Source organism: Peromyscus eremicus, chromosome 20 (assembly GCF_949786415.1).
Source record: "Peromyscus eremicus chromosome 20, PerEre_H2_v1, whole genome shotgun sequence".
In the NCBI taxonomy this organism is placed as follows: domain Eukaryota; kingdom Metazoa; phylum Chordata; class Mammalia; order Rodentia; family Cricetidae; genus Peromyscus; species Peromyscus eremicus.
The window spans coordinates 433849-452886 of record NC_081436.1 but is presented as its reverse complement, the minus strand read 5'-3'; the positions used below and the strand labels follow the sequence as shown (position 1 = coordinate 452886).

At 48.9% G+C, this 19038-nt stretch overlaps 1 long non-coding RNA gene across 2 annotated transcripts in view; it reads left to right on the top strand.

Moving 5' to 3' along the window:
* Nucleotides 1-19038, top strand: part of LOC131897057 (uncharacterized) — a 44717-nt gene that overhangs the window by 10970 nt on the left and 14709 nt on the right. The gene's annotated exons all lie outside the window — the stretch shown is intronic.

Genomic DNA, 19038 nt, shown 5'->3' with positions numbered 1-19038 from the left:
GAAGTGACCTCAGAGTGGTGGACGTCGACCCTTAACCTTTTCCCACCTCCTCTCCTGGGTTCTCCACCTGCCCTAGCACCAGGTTCCCAGAGCTACGCTTCGTGCACTTGCTGCCCTCTGGTGGCTAAGTGCGACGGCACCGAGAAGGCCAAAGAATCTCCACTGCCAGGACTCATTTTCCTTGGACAAGGCAGGCCTCTGTCTCTGGGTCTCATATCCTAGCTCCCATCTCACCCAGAGCAGCGACCAGAGAGATAAGTGAAGCTGGGTGCTGGTTTGAGAAGGGCCAACTTTGGGAGACAGTGACGGATGTCCAAGAACAGAAGCAAACAGTGAACTGAGCAGGGGGAGAATGAGGGAAGATAATAATGTGAAGTGTCTGAGGGGCAGAACTACCCATGTAGGAGAGAGAGAGAGGGAGATACTAATCCAGAGAGAGAGAGAGAGAGAGAGAGAGAGAGAGAGAGAGAGAGAGAGAGAGAGAGAGAGAGAGAGAGAGAGAGAGAGAGAGAGAGAGAGAGAGACTCTGCCATAATTCCACCACCACCACCTACTGTCGATCGAGCCCTTGGAATGTGCCAGCTCTGCATTGGGCTCTTTGCTTGGATTATCTAATTTAATCATCACAACTGCGATTTGAAGTAAGTACTATTATTATCTTTACTTTGTAGATGAAGGAACTGAGGTTTAGAGAGGTTAGATAATTTGCCCAACGTCATAAGCTACTAAGTGGCTGAACTGGGATTTGAATTTAAACCTGGGCAGCCTGACTCCAAAGCCATGGACTTAGCTGCTGCACAGGCCTTCCGAAGGCGGGTGCGCAGCTTTTCTGCAGTCCTCATTCCTCTGCAGAATCTGAACTGTCACGCAGCCTGACGTTCTCCCTTGTCCTCTCCACCTCTACAGAGCAGACTTCCCTCCCAGCCCCTCCAGCTGCTGGCTCCTGTTCCTTTGGCCAGAGTGGGCTCCTGTTCCTACCTACCCAACTCAGCTTATTTTCTAGGGCTGTGGCCTTAGTCATCCCACTTTCCCTTTCTTTCTTTTCTTTAAATAATAGTAGCATTAACTAGTGACTGGGCAGCAAAAGTACGATTGAGCACTAGCCCTGTGCTAGGCATTATTATTTTGTAATACAACTCCACACAGCCTTGTGAATTAGTACAATTACTGCTCCCCACCATGTTTTGTTTGTTGGACAGTCTTACTATGTAGTGAAATCTGTCCTTGAACTTGTGATCCTCCTTAGGTAGACCAGGCTGGCCTTGAACTCACAGAGATCCACCTGCCTATGCCTCCCTAGTGTTGGAGTGTTGGGACTAAAGGTATGAACTACCACCACCTGCCTCAGCCTTTTAAGTGCTGGGATTACAGGCATGTGCTGCCATGCCTCACCAATATCTCATTTTATAGTTGGCAAATTTAAGGTTTAGGATGGTTAAACAACTTGCCTAAGGGTGTAAAGCCAGGAGTTTGCAACATTAATTTATATCCTGTAAGTCAGATGCTCAGGATGGTGCTGCTTACCACCCTGATGCACTCCCAGGTCTATTCATGCTGTGGCTTTATTAACTATAATTTATTTACTCACTCCTTTTGAGGTATTGGGGCTTGAACTCATGATCTCACACATATCACTGTCCTACCACTGAACTATATCCCCAGGCTTCTCTCTTTCTTTGTTTATGACAAAGTTTTACTTTAGTTCAGGCTAGCCTAGAAATCACCATGTAGCCCAGGCTGGCTTGAAATTCATGGTGACCCTCTTGCTTCAGCATCCTTAGTGCTGAACCACCACACCTGGTTCCAAACATAGAAACATATCTTGACTAGTTCTCTGTTTTGCACTTGAAAAGTGTGTGTGTGTATGTGTGTGTGTGTGTGTGTGTGTGTGTGTGTGTGTGTACAGATGGCTCATTGGGTAAATTTCCCTGATGCTGAGGCTGATGACCTAAGTTTAATTCCCAGGACCTGTACAGCAGAGGGAGAAAACTCAGTGGAAGGAAGAGAACTGATTCCCACAAGTTGTTTTCTGACTCTCACATGCATGCATGGCATGTATATACACATCCTTACCCCTCACCCTCACAATAAAAATAAATAAATAAAATGTAAGCCTGGTATGGTAGTGTACACCTTTAATCCTAGTACTCAGGAGGGAGAGGCAGGTGGTCCCTGTGTGTTTGAGGCCAGTCTGGTCTACACAGTAAGTTCCAGACCAGTCAGGTCTATATAGTGAGACCTGTCTAGATAAATAAAGTGATAGACAGACAGATGGATAATTTAATAAAAAGAAGAAAGCTTGCATGCCTGTAATCCAAGCACTCAGAAGCCTGAAATGCAAGGATCTTTGTGAGTTGGAGGCCAGTCTGGGGTACATAGTAAGAACTTGTCTCAAAAAAACAAAAACAAAACAAAAGCCAAAAACAGAGAGAGGGCGGGCAGCAATGAGACCCCTTAGATGGTATGAGCACTTTGTTATGCAAATCTGAGGATCTGAGTTCAATCCGTGGAACCCACCATGGAAGAAGGAGAGAACCAGTTTCCAGGAGCTGGCCTCTGGCCTTTATCACATGTGTACACATGTACACAATAATAATAATACGTTTTAAACACCAAACATCAACAAAATATGCTTGATAAAACAAAAACATTCAAAATGCAAAAGAGTATAAAGTTGGCTCTCCTTATTCTGAGGTCTAAGCCTGTGGCTTCAACTGATGGTGTGCTAAGAATGTTTGAAAAAATCATGCCTGTATTAAGCATGTACAAATTTTCCCTTAATGATTTTTAAATTTTATTTATTTATTCTTCTCATATATTACATCCTGACTGCAGACTTTAGTATTTTTTTATTGCATGTATTTACTTGTGTGTATGGGAGACCTTGGTGTACACGTTCATGCCACAGTGTGCTTGTGAGGGTCACAGGGCAACCTTCAAGAATCAGTTCTCTTCTTTTTTTTTTTTTTTTTTTTTTTAAAGATTTATTTATTATGTATACAGTGTTCTGTCTGCACATATCTCTACAGGCCAGAAGAGGGCGCCAGATCTCACTACGGATGGTTGTGAGCCACCATGTGGTTGCTGGGAATTGAACTCAGGACCTCTGGAAGAAAAAGCAGTGCTCTTAACCTCTGAGCCATCTCACCAGCCCCAGTTCTCTTCTTTTATTATGTGGGTCTGAGAGGTCAAACTCAAGTCCTCACATTTGGCAGTAAGCACCTTCACCCATGGAGTCATCTTGCTATCCCCAGACTTTTTTTCCTTGTCATTATTCCTAAAACAATACATTTATAATGTGTACTATAAATAACCAGATGCAATTTAATGTATAGCAGATATGTAGGTTATTTGCAAATATCGGATTACTTTATACAAGGGACTTGAACATCTACAGACTTATCACTCCTGGAATCCTGGATCCAGCAATCATGAATGACAAAAGATGATTGTATAATAAAAAGTACATCTAGGGTTGGGGCAGTGGTGGCGCACGCATTTAATCTCAGGAAGCAAAGGCAGGTGGATATCTGGGAGTTTGAGGCCAACCTGGTCTACAGAGCAAGTTCCAGGACAGCCAGGACTGTTTGTTACACAGAGAAACCCTGTCTCAAAACAAAAAGTACATCTTGGGCTCCAGAGATGGCTCAGCAGGTGGAGGCACTTGCCAGCAGGCCTGACCACCTGAGTTTGATCCCTGTATCCCACAAGATGGCAGGAGAGAATCAACTCCTGATTTTTCTTCTGACTTCCACACTTGTACCTGCACTCACATACACAAATAAAATAATATGACCAATAAAATATTTTAAAATATTTATTTTCATCTTATGTGTTATAAATGTTTTATCTGCACAATTGTCTGTGCACTGTGTGTATGCCTGATACCCATGGAGGTCAGAAGAGGGCACCAAAGTCCATGGAACTGGAGTTATAGATGGTTGTGAGTGGGGAACCAAATGGGTCTCTACAAGAACAAGTGCTCTTAACCACTCAGCATCTCCTTGAATAAATATTTAAAACACAAAACAACAGTATAAAAATACCTCAGAGCCAGGTGAGACAATGCACACCTTTAATCTCAGCACTTGGGAAGCAGAGGTAGATGGATCTTTCTGAGTTCTAGACCAGCCTAGTCTGTATAGTGAGTTCCAGGCCACTTGGGGCTATATAGTTAGACCTTGTCTCAAACAAACAAATAAAACAAAATAAAAACAACACAAAACAACCCTATATCTCAGTCTGGAGAGAAGACTCAGCAGTTAAGAGTATGTGGGGTTCTGCCAGAATCCCTGAGGGCTGATCCCAGCACCTACGTCGAGTGGCTCACAACAGCTTGTAACTCCAATTCCAAGAGGCTCTGATGCCTCTGGCCTCCTTAGGCACCTGCACTCACATATACATGCCCACATACCGGTACATATATAAACATAATTTTAAAAAATAAAAATAAGTCTTTAAAAAACCCATATCTCTGTTCCTAACTGTAAATTCTCCTTCCCCCACAGAGTGGCATCATCTGTAATTTCTTGGGTGTCCATCTTGTGAACATCCCAGCACCCACATATAAATATCCCCCCTTTTGTTTTATAAACAGAACCTGCTATTTTATAACTTGCACTTTTGCTTTTTTAAAAATTACATTTTAATTTGTGTTATCTGTGGATGTACGTGTACTGGAATCAGTTCTCTCCTTCCACCATGTGGGTCCCTGGGGTAGAACTCAGGTGATAGGTTTCATGAAAAGCAGCTTTACCCACTAACCCACCTTACTTCCATTCCCTCCTCACTTTCTCTCAACAGAGTTTCACTCTGTAGCCCAGGCTGGCCTTGAATACTTGTGACCTTTCTTAGTTGTTGTTTGTTTGTTTGTTTTTAATGACTCCAGTCTCATGTCCCAACTTCTTGAGTAGCTGGCATTACAGGCCAGTGCTACCAGGCCGACTTTAAGTTTTTTGTTTTATTATCACATGTGTTGGTCAAAGGATAACTTTGTGTACTTGGTTCTCTCCTTCCACCTTTATGTAGGTTCTAGGGATTGAACTCAGATCTCTGGGTTTACATGGAGAGTGCCTCAGACCCGCTGAGCAGTCCCACCCCTAGGTTTTATTTTTAGATCGTCTTGCTAGATAGCTCAGGTGTGCCTGGAACCTATGACCCTCCTGCTTCTGTCTCCCAAGTTCTACAGTTACAGATGTAACCACCATGCCTACTCTGCTATTATTATTAGTTTTCTTTTCAATGTAGTGCTGAGGATTGGACCCAGGACCTCATACACCACAGACAAGCTCTACTTCCAAGGGGACCTAGAGAGATGATTTAGCAGTTGAGTACCTGATGCTTTTCCAGAGGCCCCACCTGAGTTCCATTCCCACCACCCGTGTGAGGTAATACCAGCTCTCGTCTCCACAGATACCTGCACTCATGCGCACATACCCACTGTGTACACAGACACACAACTAAACTATTTTTTTGAGTTCCACTTCTGAGCTACAGCCTCAGCTTGCTATGGCCACACCTTTAACTAGCTCCTCTAGAAGCAGTAACACCATGGAACTGTTGGGAGTCAGAAGTTCCTGTAGGGACAGCAAAATGGCTGTGTGAATGAAAGTGCTTGTCATCAAGCCCAACAGCCCGAGTTCCAGCCCCCAAACTGGGTGGGGTGGCAGGCATACACCTGTAATCCCAACCCCAGAGAGGCAGAGGCAAAAACCCAAAGAGCAAACAAGCTAACAAATAAACAAGACAATTTACATGACTGGACTAAGGATGAGTCTCAGATGAGTCGTTTAGCCCTTTTGTTTCTTCATCTGTAGACGGGGACAATACTGAGGCTGCCGAGACTGAGAAGAATGTGAGGTTAGACAGAGGAAGGTGTCCCCTGCCCTTGAGCTCGAATGACACCAGCTCACTTGTACTTTCCCAAAGTTCTTCTCTAGCTCTTGTTCATGTGATTTGATTCAAACCAGAATGTTCATATGGCTACTTCCCTTCATTTATCTTATTTTGTTTGATTTTATGTGTATGAAGTGTTTTCCTGGGGATATTCCATTTTTTTGTTTTGTTTTGTGTGGTTTTTTTTTTTTTTTTTTTTTTTTTTTAAAGATTTATTTATTTATTATGTGTACAGTGTTCTGCCTGCACATATCCCTGCAGGCCAGAAGAGGGCACCAGATCTCATTATAAATGGTTGTGAGCCACCATGTGGTTGCTGGGAATTGAACTCAGGACCTTTGGAAGAACAAGCAGTGCTCTTAACCTCTGAGCCATCTCTCCAGCCCCCGGTTTTTTTTTTTAATACTTTATTTAACTTTATTTTATGTGCATTGGTGTGAGGGTGTCAGATTCCCTGGAACTGGAGTTACAGACAGTTGTGAGCTGCCATGTGGGAGCTGGGAATTGAACCTGGGTTCTCTGGAAGAACAGCCTGTTTTGTTATGTGAGACAGGGTCTCTCTATGCAGCCCTGGCTGTCCTAGAACTCACTCTGCAGATCTTTGAACTCACAGAGATCTGTCTGCCTCTGCCTCTCCCTCTCCAGTGCTAGGATTAAAGGCGTGCGCTGCCAAGCCTGGCTTTGTATGAAGTGTTTTGTCTGTATGTTTGTGTGTGCACCACATTCACGCCTGGTGCCATCAGAAGCCAGAAGAGGGTACCAGATCCCCTGGGACTGGAGTTACAGATTTACAGATGGTTGTGAGCTGTCATGAGGGTGCTGGGAGTCAAACCCTTTGGAGGAATAGCTGAGCTCTCCAGCCCTTCTCCAAGGCCACTTTTACAAGCCCATGAATATGCTGTGTGTTTTGACACATGTCTGAAATCCCAGTACTTGGGAGGCTGAGACAGAATCCCTAAGAGTTTGGAACTAGTCTGGGCTACACAACAAGATCTTATTTCAAAAAATAAAACCAGGGGTTGGGGATTTAGCTCAGTGGTAGAGCGCTTGCCTAGTAAGCACAAGGCCCTGGGTTCAGTCCTCAGCTCTGAAAAAATAAAATAAAATAAAATAAAACCAAACAATACAGAATAAAAACTACTAATGATTCTTCAGAGTCCTTGTTCCTGAGTCCTTGTTCCAGCTAGGTTAAGTCTTTTCCTCTCCTTTCCTTTATCCTGCTTAAACCCAGCTGGCCCCCTAGGTTCCCCTACAGCAGCAAGTTTTTCTTTCTTTGTTTCTTTTTCTTTTTTGAGACAAGATTTCTCTGTGTAATAGCCCTGCCTGTCCTAGAACTCACTTTTGTAGACCAGGCTGGCCTCCAACTCAGAGATCCGCCTGCCTTTGCCTCCTGAGTGCTGGATTAAAGGCATGCACCACCACCAGCAAGTTGTTTTTTTTTTTTTTTTTTTTTTTTTTTTATCCCTTGAGCTCCAATGCAAGCTAAATGCTTTGAACACAGCTCTTCATCAGGTTATAGTTAACTTGCTATTCTTCCTGATAAACAATGAGCTCCCTAAGGGCAGTGACCAACTGATTCCTATGCCTCAACACTGGGTGCAGTTATGAGAATATATGTTCAGCATTGTGTTTTTATTAAGTTGCTTTAAAAATAATATATTTTTTTCTGTGCAGGGAATTGAATATAGGGCCTCACTCATGCTAGACAAGTTCTTTACTACTGAGCTGTATTTTAAGTCCCTTCACCCACTTTTTTTGAGGCTAGGTCTCATGTGGCTGAAAATAACCTTAAACTCCTGATCTTTTTTTTTTTTTTTTTTTTTTTTTTTTTTTTTTTTTTTTTTTTTTTTGAGATTTATTTATTTATTATGTATACAGAAGAGGGCGCCAGATCTCTTTACAAATGGTTGTGAGCCACCACGTGGTTGCTGGGAATTGAACTCAGGACCTCGGGAAGAGCAGTCAGTGCTCTTAACCTCTGAGCCATCTCTCCAGCCCAACTCCTGATCTTCTTACTTCTACCTTCTGAGTGCTGGGGTTACAGGTGTGCACCACTACACCCAGCTGAAATCGCCTCTTTATTAGTGTTTCTGTGACGATATTTATTTATTTGTTTTCTAAAGATTTAATTATCATGTATACAGTGTTCTGCCTGCATGTATTCCTGCATGCCAGAAGAGAGCACCAGATCTCATTATAGATGGTTGTGAGCCACCATGTGGTTGCTGGAAATTGAACTCAGGACCTCTAGAAGAATAGCCAATGCTTTTAACCTCTGAGCCATCTCTCTAGCCCAAGAATTTATTTTATGTGTATGAGTGCTCTATCGACTTTATGTCAGAAGAGGGCATCAGATCCCACTATAGATGATTGTGAGCCACTGTGCAGTTGCTGGAAATTGAACTCAGGACTTCTGGAAGAGCAGTTAGTGCTCTTAACCACTGAGCCATCTCTCCAGCCTGTGACAAATTTATAAATTCCCTTCTGCTTTGCTTCATACATGCTTCTCTCCCCTTGGATATAAGGTCACTAAGATAGACCTGTCTTCAGCTTACCCTCCTGTTAGCATGGGTCTAGGACAATGCCATTCTTACAGTCAGTGCTAGGTTCCCTCATCTGTAGAACGAGGCTGGTAACAATAGCCACCCCAAAGGATTCTGTAAAGGTTAAGATGTGACAAACACTTTGTAAAAGTCAGAGTGCAATGCAAATTCTGGTTTATGTTTCTGGAAGAAGTTTGGGGGTTGCAGCTATAGGCTAACTCTCTCTCTCTCTCCTCCCTCCCCCTTCCTCTCCCTCCCTCCTCTCTTTTTCCCTCTTTCTATCTCTGTCTCTTTTTTAAGGACTTATGTATGCCAGGCTGAGGATGATCTTGAATTTCTAAACCTCCTGAGTGCAGGTATGCCCCATCACACCTCATTTATGTAGTATTAAGCATCAGATTCAGGGCTTGTTGGAATTACATTTCGGGCACATACTGTGTCAACCAATGTGTACCAATTACTAAACCCTCAGCTTCTGCTGTCCCATTTGTCAAACAGAAATACTTGTGTCTACCTTGCTAGATTGTCTCTTTTGGGGTGATTTCTTCCTTTCAGTCACAGAGGCCTGAGCCCTGGTCTCATCCTTAGCTTACCCTTCCTCCTCTCCCCTATCCCCTCAACACTACTTGGTGGATCAGTATTTCCTTGAAAACACCTCACCAGTCTTTCCTTCCTCTCTTTCCCATTCTTACTGCCCATTTAGGCTTTAAGGCCAGACAGCCTCCTCCAGCTTTTGAACCCTTCATTGGCTACCACAGTCATCTTCCCCAAACACAACTCTTACTGAGGCGTTTCCCTGCCAAAGAATGGACAGTAGTTCTCTGTTTCTTTTCCTATTAATTATTGATGACTTTTGTCACCCCTTCAAGTTCTATAACAAACTGATCCTACCCACCCAGCTGTGTGCTCTAGAGAGCTGGGGATGGTCCAGTGAGTAAAAGAGTAGCTGTGTAAGCCTGATGATCTGAGCTCGATCCCCAGGACCTGCACAAAAAGCTAGATGCCATGGCACGCATCTACAACCCTAGCACTCTTATGGTGAGATGGCAAGTAGAGGAGAATAGGTTGAAAGCTGACAGGCTAACTAGCTTGGAGTACACAGCACGGCAGAAACACTGTCCTCCACACTCGTGCAAGTGCATGTGTTGTGTGCACTTGCACACAGGCATACAGACATACAGGACACAACAGAGGGAAAACCCATAGCTGTGCTAGCCTTCTCGTCCCTTCCCTCTTGCCCAGCCCAGTGTCCTCGGCTATTTTACTCCTGACAGCATTACCACTTAGGCTTCCTTACTCTCTGTATGGCTGAGCACTTCACAGAGGGATGAGTGGGACAGGGCAGTGTCTGGGTGACAGGGAGGGCTCAGCAAATACTCTGTTGTTGTTGCAGTTACTATAGCACCAGAGAGCCAGCAAAGGCATGCCATCAGTGATTAGACATGAGGAACACAGGGTCACAGGAAGTGAGGATGAGTTAGGCCTACAAGAAAAGAGCAGTGGTAGACTGGGAGTGGGGGGTTCAGGGCCATGGCGGGGGAGAGGCAAACGGACCGTACTCACTGTGCTGTAGTTGCTGAAGAGGCCCAGGGTTGGGGCTGGCTCCAGTGGAAAGGGCAGGATCTGCTTGAGGTCCATCGGGGGCTGCATGATGGGGGGCTGCCGGAGCAGAGGGAGGGGCCCTGCCCGGCTCAGGCTGCCTGAAGGGCAGAGAGAACGAACATTCTGTGGGGTAGGAAGACTGAAGCTTGGAAGCCTCACCCAAGTTCATAGTACTACTCCCTAGATGAGGCTCCTATACTCAAAAGTGTGCCCCCAGAGTGTGAACCATACATATACTTCCCCTGCTGCTCAAGGAGCAGACCCTCTGTGTGCCTAGGGACACAGGCTGGTCTTCCCTTCTGGGTGGTTTTCACTTCCCCCTTCTGCAGCCTCCTTCCCCAAGCCCTTCAGGCTTTTTACAGACCCAAGGAAAGCCTAGACCTCCTCTGCAGACAGCCTGCCCCTGGACCGAATCCCCAACTCCCCTCTCTGTCTGGAGTTCCCTGGGCATATGAAGGTTTGTTGCATCCCCAGAACAGACTTAAGTGGGTGACTTCTCCCACTGTCCAGAGGGGGACATTGGTATATGCAGTTCAGGTTAAAATTCTTGAGTAATTGTCACCATCTCTGGGTACCATTTGCTCAAAGCTCTTCTGTAGCCCCCTCAGTCCTATCAGACTCATTAGTCTGACCGGGCAGGCTCAGTTCCAGCTCTGCAAGAGGAACCTCGGTCAAAGCCTCTGGGAGAGGAGGGCCTGCATGTGACCCCAAGGGGAAATGAAAGTCCAGCTAGCCATTCAGTAGCACCCCAAAACCTCTTCCCCCTGGAGTCCTGAAAGAGGCTTTACCAGGTTCCAAAGGACCCAGCTCAAAGGTACACAGGACCCTCTGGGTTTCTGCTGGCCCAGCTACCTTCTGAAGAGGCCTTTGTCTACCAGCTGGGCAGTTCCTGCTGCCCTCCACCACTCCAGCACCCCTGCCAGCAGCAGGGGTTTCTGGAACAAAGGCCAGACCAAGAGACTGCATGCCTGGCCCTGGACCTCCCTTGACCTTCCTAGGGTAATGGGTCCCCAGGATCCTTTCTTGTTCCCTCCATAAAGACACCCCTATCATACCTTCAGAAGCTGGTACTTGCTGCCCCCAGGCAGTGGCCTGGCCCTGGCCCCCTAGGGGCCTGGGCCTGACAGTGTCCCCTTCCCTTGGTTCTGCCCTCTGCCCCCTTCCTTTGCCATCCCCCTCCCCCAGCCCAGTCAGTAGAATCAGCCAATCAGAGTCCTGGAAAAGTGGGGCAGAGGGGAGGGCGGGGGAGCAGGGATTAGGGGAATCTGAAGCGAGAGGGAGGGGGTGGGGAGGGCTCAGGCACAGCTGGGGGTGGAGAATGAGGTCCAGAAAGGTCTGGAGGGGTCTGTCTCTTCCACTCAATGCCAAGACTGGAGGCCACTGTGCCTGAGGCAGACAGGGGTCAAAGCTGCTGGGAGCTTGGTTTCCAAATTCTAAGGCCTGAAGAAGATGTTTACCTTTGGCCTTTGAACTGCTAGGGTTCTGAATGCCTCCTGTCCATTTCTTCTTCTGGTACTTTACATTTGGAATGCTCGTGTGTGTGTGTGTGTGTGTGTGTGTGTGTGTGTGTGTGTGTGTGTGTCTGTGTGTGTGTGTGTGTGTCTGTGTGTGTGTGTAGGAGAGAGAGAGAGAGAGAATATACATGAGAAACAGTGGCAGAAGCAGGAATAGGTGACTAGAAAAGGGACAGATACAGAAAGAGAAGGCTAAGGGTTAGAAAGTGGGAAAGGAGTGTAAAACCAGCAGGACACTGCTGACAGGCAGAGCTAGATGAGGACAGGAAGACCCTGGAGCAGAGAACATAGGTGAGAAAGATGAAGGTGAAGACAGGGACAGACTGATCTGATCGATCATCTCTTCTTCCTGGTCTGTCCTCTTAGGCCTCTTCCCTCTGCCCCACCCTTCCTTACCGCCTGGCACACCAGGGCAGCCTTAACGAGCCTCAGGAATGGTGAGAGAAACCCGAGTGCTCGCCGTGTCCCCCGTTCCCACTCCCAGCAGCTGGTTTGGGGCTGGCACTTCCACACCAGGGCACCATGTACTACGGCTTGGCTCCTTGACCTTGTCCCTGGCTGTCAACTCTCTAGGATCCCACTCCCAAAATCCAATTTAGAGGAGAGAGATGAGTTCCAGAAAAAGCCACAGAGAAACATTGAAAGAACCACTATGTACCAGGTAATGAGCAGGAGTCTTATCACATGTAAGCTTGGAGATATAGCAGTTTGGGAGATGGCTGTGATTCTATGAAGTAGCCAGTATTGTTTCTCCCATTCGGCATGTGAGGAGACTGGGACTCAGAGAGGTTAAAAAACTTGGCTGATGTCACACAGCCTTAAGTATTGGGGCTGAGAGTCAAATCAAGATCTGTCGCACTCTAGCAAATTCTTCCTCTGCTACATTGCTCCCAGAGGGCTCTCATTTAACGCTGAATCGGAGAGCTGAGCACAGACTTGCATCTGGTTTAAGCAGAGAATGGGGAAAGCAATTCCTTGCTTTTCCTGGGTGTGGAGTCCTCATTTAGCTTTAGAAGAGGAGAGATGGAGGAGAAGAGACAGAAGCCACTCAGCTCCCTGTAGCCTGGAACTGATGTGGAACAGGGCTGGGGTGGGAAGTGGGACAAGGGGTGAGCTGAGGACAGAGTGAGGGGAGGGAGAGAAGTGGGCAACTTGTGAGGGGCTGTCCCCAAGCTCTCATGGCTCTTCCACTCTGAAACCTGAGGTGGGAGAGGGGCAGATGGCAGCTTAAGAATTGGGTGAGCAGAAAAAGGGCTCTTTGGGGCTGAGACTCAGTGATAGAGAGAGCACTTGCCTAGCCTGTGGGAGGCTCTTGGTTCAATTGCTGGCGCCTCACTGCCCTCCTACTCTAAAAAGGCTCCATGGTTCTTGGTTTCGAGGCTCAGGTACATCCACCCTTTTCTAAGAAAAATAGTTGCCACTTTTTGAAGCTTATTCTTTTCTTTCTTTGTTTCTTTCTTTTTCGCTTGTTTGTTTTTTTGTCTGTTTGTTTTTTTGAGGCAGGGTTTCTCTGTGTAGCCCTGGCTGTCCTGGAACTCACTCTGTAGACCAGGCTGGTTTCGAATTCACAGAGACCTGCCTACCTCTGCCTCTCAGTGCTGGGATTAAAGGTGTGCACCACCACTGCCCAGCTTATCTTTCTTTTTTCTTCTCTTTTCTTTCTTTTTTTTTCTTTTTTTAAAGGCTGTCCTGGCACCTGCTATGCAGACATACAGACCAGGCTAGCCCTCCAACTCACAGAGATCTTCCTGCCTCTGCCTTCCCAGTGCTGGGATTTAAAGTATACACTACCACAACTGGCAATTAAAAAAATTACTTATTTTTATTTTTATGTGTATGAGTGTTTTGCCTGCATGTATCAAAGTGCACTGTGTGTGTACCTGGTACCCTCAGAGGCCAGAAGAGGGTGCTTGATCCCCTGGAACTGGAGCTAACTGTTGGCTGTGAGCCACCACATAGGTACTGAGACCCAACTCAAGTCCTCTGCAAGAGCAGCAAGCACTGTTAACTGCTGAGCCTGCTGAGCAGTCTCTCCAGCCCCCTGAGGCTTATTCATTGACCGGGCCTCATATGCACAATTTCCCATGAGATGGTTTCACTGTGCTAACTGGGTGAGTAGTAGCTGGTTTCTCTGACTGGCTCACTCTCATTTCTCATCTGTCAAACTAGAACAACAGTACCTGCTTCCGAGAGTTGATGACAAGATTGAACGAGTCTGTGTAAAGTGCTGGCACGACATACTGAGCACTCAATAATGTTTGCTGAATAAATGAATTCTTTTATGATAAATGATGACAGTTGGTTCAGATAGGGGGTGTTAGTAGACCAAGGTCACACAGCAAGTGGGGAATTTGAACAAGTTTCCCCTCCCAGTAAGGTTTTCAAATATTATGCTTTTCTGGGTAGACTGGAGAAGAAAAGGAAGACGAAGGAGGAGGAGGAGGAAGGCTGGGGGGAAAAGGAACAAGTCCAAGGCTTTTGTCATGTGGGAGGTGAGGGCTGCAGGAAGGTTGGAGGAAGAGAAGGAGAGCAAATTGTGTGTATGCGTATGCGTGTGGTGTGTGGCACCCAGGTTAGGCAGGGTTGGGAGGAGTTAGGGTCGGGCTGGGGCAGGCTACTCTGGAGGGAAGCTTATTAGTGTAATTACCTCCAGCAGACATAGCCCCACCCTGCTCCGTGGGGGATTGTTACATGTTCTATTCAAGACAGCTTCCAAGGTACTATAGAGGGTGAGCTTGCAGACCCTTGGGTGGCACCCACCTGTCCATCCCCAAACCCTGTTTAGTCCTGGGGACTTTGCTTGCTGTACCCAGCTTCCTGCATCTCAGTGAGGGCTGCTCTTTCCCCTCCTCTCCTAAAAGGTCTGGCCAGGTCCCGAGCGATGGCTCCTGGGCTTTCTTGGGTGGGCTGGGCAGGTCTGGTGTAGAGAATGGGAACAGTCCGGGTGAGTCTGCCATGAACTGAGCTGTCTTTGGGAGTGGCCCATCTGGGTAGGGCAGGATCAGGGAAGGTTTTAGGGTAGGGCTGTGATTTAGTGGCTGTCTCACAAGGGTGCCACTGAAATCAGAGAAGTTTTGGGGTTAGGACCGTGGGTGATCAGGGCCCCATGCTGGTGAAAGGCACACCATGGGGCTAAGATGGGAATCAGCCTCTGAGGCCAAAGGGGAGATTGGGATTTCGTCTTTAACTACCTCTTCTCCTTCAGGCCTTTTAGTTTCTTTCCCAGAAATGCCTAAAATCAGGGTCAGGCTATCAGGGGAAGCATTGAACTCTTGTATCTTATCCTTTTGGTCAAGTCCAATGAATCTGTCCCCTCTGCCTCAATTCCTTCATCCTGGCAGAAGACAGGCTAAGGGCTGGAAAGGCTTTGAAGTCAAAGATGAAAGAGACAAGGGGATGATTATGCACAACTAAAAACACCAGCCCTAATAACCTCAGGGTATATGTGGGTGGGGGTGGTACCTTGAGGGAGGTGGTGCCTAGGATGGGAGGGGCTGACTGCAGACCTTTGGGAAATCTTCCTAACTTGAACAGAAGAGCCTCCTTCCCTCTCCAGGTTCCTGCCCCTCACTAAACCAGGGACTTATTTGCAAAGGACAGTGGCAGCCTAGAGAATCTGAACTCGGAACTGCCATCTTGAACTTTGAGGCCCTGATTTTTTTTTTTCCCCCAAGACAAGCTCTGGCTGTCCTGGAACTCACTCCGTAGACCAGGCTGGCCTCGAATTTACAGAGATTCACCTGTCTCTACCCACCCCCAGCCCCCAGCTGAGTGCTGGGATTAAAGGCGTATGCCACCAGTGCCCTGATTCTTATGTGTGTTTTAATTTTGTTTTGAGGCAGGTTCTCACTCTGTAGGCCAGGCTGGCCTTAAACTCACTCTTTAGCCCAGGCTGTCCTCAACTCCCAATAACCTCTCTCTTCCCTCAGTCTGCTGGGATTATAGGCACAAACCACCACATTCAGATGAGCTGGGTAGGGATGCCTTGTAAAGGACTCAGACCCAAATACCCTAGTATGGTTCTAAAGGTGGGTCTAAAGCAGTTTCTCCACTCTCTCCTTCCTTAAAGCAGGTTGGGATGTAATGGGGATGGAGAGGCTAAGGTGTATGGTACACTACTAGGCTCCCACCCCTCTGTGGACTTGGCACCAGGAAGGAGTTAATTATAGCGTCCTCCAGGGAGATGGTGGAGGCCAGTTGGTGGCAGGGTCCAATGTCAGAGAATTTGGACTCAGTCTTCTTGTGGCAGGATGTTGGCAGGGTTCTTCCAGGTCTCTGACACCTAGTTCTCTGGGGCCTCCTGACTAGGGCAAACAAGGCTTAGTCTTGTCTGTTCTGGGCAAGCAGGATGCTGCCTCTTCAGCTGGCCCAGGGTACAGCTAGGACACGGGGATCACACATGCTGGCAGAATGTGGAGCCTGTGTGTTAGGGTCCTGAGTTTGAACTGTGTTGGGGTGTCCTCTGGAGTTGGGACAGTATTCACAGAAGGGCAGGGCACCTGCTAGAGACAACCTTGGAGAGGAGGTCGGTGACAGACATGCATGCCTTGGTTCTCTCATTCATTTAAATAGCTGTGATGGATGGCCAGTTGGAGGGGGTAAGGTATAAAAGTCATGAGAGAGAATGAGACCACACAGCAGCTAGATGGAGGAAGGAGGGTAGAGTGGGAAAAGGCCCTAGTGAAATTAGTGGGGGTACACAGTCAATGGAAAGGAAAAGAGACAGGAAGAGGGCCTTGGGAGAGGGATGAGAGCCAGGGATAGCGCAGCCCTCAGGCATCAGCATAGAGCCAGGTGTCCTCAGTGGGGGCAGGGAGACCACAGGTGTCTGAGAGTGGTAGGGGGGCTCCACCATAAACAGGGCCCTGGAACCGGCCTAGCCAGGGTGGAGGTCAAAGGTCAGAGCAGGCCCTGCACTGCTGTGGCGGCAGGGTTGTGGGCAGGGGCTGCTGCAGAGCCCGGAGTACAGCTAGGCCCTCTCCTCCCCCATCCCTGGGGCTCCCTTCCCGATGTAGGTCATGAAGATGGGGTGGCCAAGGCTGACTGACTGGCTGTCAGAGCCCAGCGGGACTTCCCTTCCCCCACTCTGACTTTCCTTGTCCCTCGGTCTCCTGTAGCCCCCGACCCAGGTCTGGGGTGGAAGGGAAGAAGAGGGGGAGAAGGGCCCAGGCAGCCGGCGCAGGGAAAGAGGGGCAGGTCCCGGCGTGTCGGGGCAGGATGGCTGCGGAGACAGGATCTAAGCCGCAAGAGCCTGGGATGGACAGTTTCCCACCCGCTCTTTCACCCAGCCCCCTTATCTTCACCCGTCATGTTCCCACCTCCCACCACACTCACCTCGAAGCTACACCCAGCATCTTCTCCCTCCGCCCCCCACTTCCTCCTTTCCTTCTTATCCTGGGCCCAGAAGGCTGTCGGAGTGCCAAAGCCGAGGGTGGGGGAAGGCGCTGGGGGTGACGGGTCAGAACCTTTACCTCAACTCCACCAGGCCAGGACCAGCCCCCTCCCCTAGTCTCGTACACTGTCTTATAATATTCATGAGCCTCATGAATACGCAATGTTCTCATTATGGGGCGGGGGTCTCACTTTCTCGGCTTTCCTTTGCCCCTCCCTAGATTACCAGGAGAAGCAGTAGCTGGGGAGGAGGGGAAGAGGGGACCCCAGATGTGCAGCCAGATGAGGGGGGAAGGGGAACGAGTGGCAGACCGGCGGCCGCAGTCACCGCGGTGCCGAGTGGGGGGGAGGTGACCCAGTGAGAGGGAACCAGATACCCGGAGCCCAGAGTCGCAGAGACCACTCACCGAGGATCATGCTGGGGACCCAGGCGCCCGGGGTTCCGCGTCGTTCTGTCCCGGGGGCCGTTCTGGCCGGACTGGGGGTACGGGGGGGGGGAGGAGTCGGGGAGGAGCAGGGCGGGCCGAGGCGGAGCGGGGGCGGGGCCCACAGCAGGTGAAGACCGGAGGGGGCACCCTAGCACCCGGGGCTCCGCGAGGGGGCGTCCTGGCTGCCTCCCACTTCCTCCAGCCTTTCAGTTGCTGCCGCTTCCCCCCACCCCCCACCCCCCCCCAATCTCTGGGCTTTAGGATGTGGCTTTAGCTGGGGCTGGGGAACAAGATGGTGAGAAGCGATGGAGGAGGAAACTAAAACGCCTAGGTTCCCGAGGGGCTCAGTCTGAGGGCGGGAAGACGCATTCTCGGTTGATAGGGGGCCAGGATTCTAAGTGCTCTGGGGAGGGACAGAACCCGGGTTGAGTGGGGTAGTGATGCCCCACTGGGTCCAGGGGGTGCAGTGAGGATGCCTGGGTCCCAGTTTGTTCTTCCGCTTCGGAGCAGGACGTCGGGATTGGGTATCAGAGGTGAGTTGGGGGTCTGAAGATGGATCCGAGGTTGATCTCTGACAGGGTTCTTAGGGAAGCTGAATGAACAGACTGCAATCAGTGGTCCTGAGGAGGTAGAAATAGGAGCTTGCAGTGGCGATCGCTAGGGCATTTGGAAGATGACAGAAGGTCAGAATCAGCAAGACACAACCTTCTAGAGATGTCCTAGACTGAGTTGGGGAGGAGGAGTATCTATCCCGGGCTTAGATGCAGGACACTCTCCACCAAGGAGAGCTTTGATTCTGGTGGTAGGAGTGTAGACGGCTGGAGGGAACGTCTGAGGATGGGGTGTTCCTAAGACAAACAGGATGAGGCTGGAGTGTGAGAGTCGGGGAGGTATCTGGGGAAGAGGCAGCTGCTACCGCAGCCTGAACCTGTCTGTACCTGCCGCCAGAGGGAGGGCAGCAGGCAGAGTTCCCAGAAGGCCAAGCAGCTAGCTTTAGGCCAACCCCAGCCAGAGGGAAAGGGGATGAGACTGGGAATTGGAACGCTCAGGGTTTAGGGAGGGTGGAGGCAAGGGTGAAGAGCAGGGTCAAGAGTGGTAGGAGTGGATTCAGAAATATTCGGGAAAGGAGGGCATTTCCAGCTTCTGGAGGGAAGTTGGGGCCTGGTGGCCAATTCAGGTGCCGGAAGTTTGGGCTCCTATCGTGAGCCCCAGCCGTGTCTGCCTTCCTTATGTGAAAAGCTGTTTGCAACTACCCAGATGCTCCAGCTCAAGGCTGAGTTAATGATGGGTGCCAGCACCTTGGTCTTTGGGTCCTGTGATCCTGCTTTGAGGAAAGATGTGGGACCTCTGGGTCCACCAGAGGCAATCTAACCTGTCAGATCCCATGGCACTTCTACAACAGAAAGCCTGCTTCCTAGATTCAGCCCCTCCTCTCCTCCTCCAGGTTTCTCCCCTGGGGAAGAGACAAAGTAAACAAGGGCCAGCACTGGCCTTGGTTGATCTGAGGGCACCTTTTGCCCTTCAGGCCTTGTCCAACCTGCCCACACTGTCCCTAGGGTCTCTGAGTTAGGCAGAACTCAGAGGAGGGTTGCTTAGCTTACTATGGGAGGCAGCTGGCTGGAGGGTGGGGTGACCTTGCAGGCAGCTGGGAGGGGGAGCATTGTG